The following is a 6,000-nucleotide window of genomic DNA, read 5'->3' as shown; positions in this document are numbered from 1 at the left end:
GGTCGATGAGATCTATATGCGTACCAACTTTCGTACATGTGCGTACATGTTTGTCCGATCTGTGCACCAATGTTTTTTTTTTCATTACAGGGGGCGCTACAGAGCCCCCCTGCCACGCCCGTGTTCCAGCCTTTGGTTTTCTGCGATGACGGACGACTCTGACGTCTGTGCCAAATTTCAAGAGTTTTCGAGTATGTTAAGGCACTCAAAATTCCCAAAAGTGTTGAAAAAAATAATAAAAAAAAAAAAAAAAAAAAAAATACATAAAAAATATAGCTGCAAGCAGCGATGGCGGGCCCTCGCACGTTTGTTTACCGCTACACGGTGCCTCCGAGAAAACGATGCACGGTGGGCAAGTGCATCAAGTGGGTAAATATCATGCTGCTACTGACCCATTTAGGTACTGTAGGTAAAAGAAACCCCACATTTTAGACAAACGGGGGCGCTAGTGAGCCACTTAATAGACACGCCTTTATCTGACGTTTTTGTCAACACTTAACAGCCGACAAATCTGATGTGTGTGCCAAATTTAAAGTCAATCTAAGCACACCAAGAGCCTTAAATATGCCTGACATAAAAGTAAAGTTTGACACGTTGCCATGGGAACAGTGTTAGAGATGTCAAAAATTCCTTCGCAATTTAGCGTCTACAATGTCTCAGCATCATGTTGACAACTTCTGGTGTGAATTGCATTATTTCCCTAGAAGGAGTATTAAAAAGAACATTGCATGCGACTGTCAGGCTTAAATAAGCCTTTAAAATGAAAGTAAAAAGTTTGACGCGTTGCCATGGGAACAGCGTTTGAGATATCAAAAATCCCTTCACTATTTATCATCTCCAATGTCTCGGCATCATGTTGACCACGTTTGGTGTCAATCGCATGAATATCCTAGAAGGAGTATTGAAAAGTTTACTGCATGCAACTGAAGGGCTTAAATATGCCTTTAAAATGAAAGTAAAGTTTGACGCGTTGTCATGGGAACAACGTTTGAGATATCAAAAATCCCTTCGCAATTTATCATCTACTATGTCTTGGCATCATGTTGACCACTTTTGGTGTCAATCGCATAAACATTCTAGGAGGAGTATTTAAAAGAACATCACATGGAACTGTCAAAAAAATCAACCTTTGTGACTGCAACACTTCCTGGCGCCTGGTGGTGGCGCTATACCCGAGACTTACAATAGGCACATCGATGCGATTGGAATCTTCAGACGAACAAACACCCCACGTGTCATCACTATAAGACATTTTTTACATTAGATATTAGACACTTCCTGTTTCTCTGATTTCGCCATGACTTTGCCACTTCGCCATGGCAACACCGTTCGAGATATCAAAAATCCCTTCGCAATTTAGCAAGTCCAATGTCTTGACATCATGATCACCACATTTGGTGTCATTTGCATGAATCCCCTAGGAGGAGTATTCAAAAGTTCACCGCATGCATTTTTTAAACAATCCAAAATGGCGGACTTCCTGTTGGGCGGAGCTAAAATGTTAGAGGGCGAAAGTTGTTCGGGTCGATGAGATCTATATGTGTACCAACTTTCGTAAATGTGCGTACATGTTTGCCCGATCTGTGCACTCCTGTTTGTTTTTGCATTACAGGGGGCGCTACAGAGCCCCCGTGCCACGCCCGTGTTCCAGCCTTTGGCTTTCGGCGATCACGGACGACTCTGATGTCTGTGCCAAATTTCAAGAGTTTTCGAGTATGTTAAGGCCCCCAAAATGTCCAAAAGTGTTGAAAAAAATAAAAAAAAAAAAAAAAAATAAAAATAATAATCCGAGCAAAAACAATAGGGCTTCGCACCTTTCGGTGCAGGCCATTCTGGCCTGCTCCTCGGTGCTCGGGCCCTAATAATAATCCGAGCAAAATCAATAGGGCTTCGCACCTTTCGGTGCAGGCCATTCTGGCCTGCTCCTCGGTGCTCGGGCCCTAATAATCCGAGCAAAAACAATAGGGCTTCGCACCTTTCGGTGCAGGCCATTCTGGCCTGCTCCTCGGTGCTCGGGCCCTAATTAAATCGCATGTTTAAACGCCACAGAGATATCAGAGCCAGCAGTCGGTTTCTGATGGGCTTGCCGAGGCGAGGCTGCGCTGGGCGGGGTGTGAGAGCTCAATGTCTGTGATTTTCTGGAGCTCATATGGAGCTCATCTACGTCCGAAAGTGTCCGAGCACATTTTTAAATAGACGCTATCTTTATTAACCGACCGCATATTTAAACTTTAAGCACATACATTCACGCATGAACCACTCTTACAATTACATTTTGTGACCAAATAACAGTAATATTATGAGCATTTTGTTGTCAGGAAACATAGCTGTCATAAGTCCACATATTTACCTGATTTGTCTTAATTAGTTCAGTCAACACTAGCCATTCTGAATTTTGACTGGATTTGAAAATAACCATTCATTTAATTTTTTAAACACAGATCTTCTCAACTAGCTCAAACAAAAAAATTGGTTTAACTTATATATTTTTGCCCGTCCAACATTTCATTAGTTGGATTTTTTACAGTGTACACTAAATATTAGTAGCCTATTTGTTGACTCTCTCTTTATTTGACCACAACCTATTGACACAAAAAGGTTTGTGAATGAGTTGTGAAGGTTTGTAAATGAGTTGTGTAGGTCTGCAATTATTGTGTAATCTTTAGTTTACACTTCAGTCACAAAACGTGAATTATAGAACCATTTTAATAAAAATGGTTCTTTGCCTTCCAAGGGTTCTATATGGAACCCGTTTTTTGGTAAAAGGTTCTATTGGCCAAGTATAGAACCCCACGGTTCTATATAGAACCTCAAGGAACCTTTTTTTTTTAGAGTGTACTGCAGTTGAATTTTCCTATTGGATGGTGGGTCCAAAAAATTACTCGTGACGTAAGCAGGTTTAAGCTCACCACGCCCTTGTTACGATCTCACCACACACTTATTCGTCCCCTCTATCTCCTTGGGATTTGCCCACTTTTCTTGCATTTTTCAAATATTGCCAGTGGGTGGAGTCAGGCTCTGACCAGGGGTTTAGTTACGCTTTAAGCTGAGTCCTAGACTACGACACGTTTAGCTGTCCCAACTGAAAATAACTTGCACTGACAGATCTTAAAATATGCCAGCGTGTTTTAATTTGTTTCAAGATATACATGAGTAACATCTTTCTACAGGATGTTTATTAAAGATGCTTAAACATCTTAATTTAATTTAAATGCCTACACTGTAAAAAAATGCTGTAATTATGCAGCTGGTTGCCAGTAACTTACTGTAGAAAAAAAGTCTGAAGATGTTTCATGTTCATTTAACTTTGAGCAAACTGTTGCCAGTAAATAATATTAATGTAAAATCTACAGTAAGTTACTGGCAGCTAGTTGCCAGTAATACACAGTAATACTGTAATTTCTACAGACATTTTTTACAGTAGTTGTGTTTTTAGCTAAGCCTTGTCTATGAAATCAAGCTTTTATGTGGCTTAACGCATTAATTAAAATATTAAATTCTGTATACACTTTATTATTAAAACATACTATGCAAGAGCAAGCAGATTAGCCCAGAAAATAAACGCAATGCATTAAAATAACAGTTTGCTTAAAGGTGCAGTGTGTACATTTTAATGGCATCTAGTGGTGAGGTTGCAAATTCCAACCAACAGCTCAGTTCACAGCTCACCCCTTGCTTTTGAAACGCATAGAGAAGCTACAGTAGCCGACACTGGACAAACATGTCATTGTTGGAGACATCTTAATAAAAAGGTTTATCCATTAAGGGCTTCTGTAGAAACATGGCGCACAAAATGGTGTCTTCCATGTAAGGGGACCCTCGGTATGTAGATAAAAACATCTTATTATAAGGTAATAAAAACATAACAGTTCATTATGAAAGGTCTTTATACACCACTGATAATTTAGTTTTGTATATTATTTTGCATTTCTGTCAAGAGATCCTTCTAAAAATTACACACTGCACCTTTAAAGTATAACATTTTATTAATTAGGTGCATACTCAATTTTATCTTGCCATATCCATTAAGCGGTTTCTGTGGGAGAAAAATGCATTTAATTTAACGCATTGCTTTTATATTTTGGGCACGTCTGCTTGCCCTTACATGATTTAATTAAATTTTTTTAATTCAGCTGTTAAAAAACGTTAGTTCTTATTTAAGTTATCGCAAACACTTGATTGCAGTTGTTGCTGCTAAGGGTGGCCCAATAATATTCATTAAAAGCTGTTATGCTTTACTAAACTACATGTTTATAATTGCTGTTAACTATATGATATCACCTGTAGAGATATACCTATAGGCCTGTATACCAGCTGATATATGTGGTCTTAATTTTAAATTGAGCTAAATCAAGTAATATTATTTTAAATAAAGTCATTTTAGCATGCCCAAATAAACGTTAATCAAATAAAACATTGAGAAACCCTAAATAACTTTGGAAAACCACTAGCCACTGTGGCTGGTGAACAAAAAAGTTAATGTCAAGCCCTGTATATAATATAATTACTATTTCACTTTGCACCTGATCATCATGTTTTTTTTGTTTGTTTTTTCAATAACAACTGACTAGATGTACATTATCTCTTACTTATGTTTTCATATTTGCTCCAACACTCACTGACTACTCAGAATAGTTATGTGTGCTGTAATGTTATGAATGAAAGTGCTAAATTAATCCCACATTAATTTGAATTTCACATCCTTCGTTTTGTCTTTGTATACAGCATTAAATCGCTGCTCAAGGGCCTCAGTGAAATGATTCTTCAGTCACCAGCAACTCCCGATAAAGACAAAACCTAGAAAACTTTAATGAATTTTAATGGATACAGCAAAATCATATTCACTTAAAACAATACTTCAAATAGGCTTTTAAGCCAAAAATATGGGTTGTGTTACTGTCATAGTCTGGAATTAATCATTTAATTATTGTTTCATCATCATCATCTGTTCCTCATTTGTTTAACTATTGCTCCACATGTTCTTTGTTATCATCCATGTGTATTTAAGCGTTCTCCCTTTGTCGGATCTCGTGTTGTATACATCTTTGTTACATGTGAGTTTTTCCCCCGGCTGCCAGTTAGTTGTTGTATTATTATATTAAAGTTTATCATTTATCCTAATCTCCATCGTCCTTCCCCGGTCACATACCATGACAGTTACAATTTATATTTCACCTTTCCTCGGAAATTCAGATTTCTTTTAGTCTATGAGATTTGGAGCCAGAGAATAGTTGGACATCTTGTTTTGCTTCATGTTCTTGAAGACACACTGGTTAACTATTTTCTCAATCACTTCTCCACTTAGTGACTTTCCAAGAAACCAATTTTCTCCTACTGCACGAAAAGAGAGAAACCAAAAAAATGTGTTTGTATTAGCGAGAGTACAAACAATGACCATGTCCATGTAGTTTCTGGAGTACTTACAGCTATCATCTCTTCATAAAAATGTGCAGCATGGGTTCCTTAGCATTCAGCCATCCTTTCTCCCAGATATACTGCCATTTCTCATAAGTTCTTGCTTTATACTTTTAACCTCTGCCTTGCTGAGTTTAATCTCCACCTCCACACAATCATTATCTGCAGCAGCATATTTACTCATTCCCCTCCACCCCCTTGTGCGCTGAAACCCACAAGAAAGAACACTTAAAACCTGCCTTTTGCATTCCACTAGCCAGTTGTAAAATTTCAGATACTATAACTGCTTGTCTGTTACACTCCCAGCTATCTACCTATAATAGGGTAAACCATAGCCATAAGTTCTCCTGTGTAAACTGCCAAGCCATCTGTTAGCCTTTTTGCTATAGCCAAACCCAGTTCTGGTACCACATGTGCCACCCCCACCCTACTATCAGTTCTTTTGGATGCATCTCCTCTTCCTGGTTTTCCTCAAGCAGTCCTAAATCCACTTTAAGTTCTTCATCTGTCCAAGTGGGGACTACAGGTAGCACCACTGTAGGACTTATTTTCAGTAAACTTTTCATCTTCACTACCTTGTGGTTT

Source organism: Misgurnus anguillicaudatus, chromosome 4 (genome assembly GCF_027580225.2).
Source record: "Misgurnus anguillicaudatus chromosome 4, ASM2758022v2, whole genome shotgun sequence".
Lineage (NCBI taxonomy): Eukaryota > Metazoa > Chordata > Actinopteri > Cypriniformes > Cobitidae > Misgurnus > Misgurnus anguillicaudatus.
The sequence above is the reverse complement of the archived record's forward strand: the minus strand, read 5'-3'. Positions refer to the sequence as shown.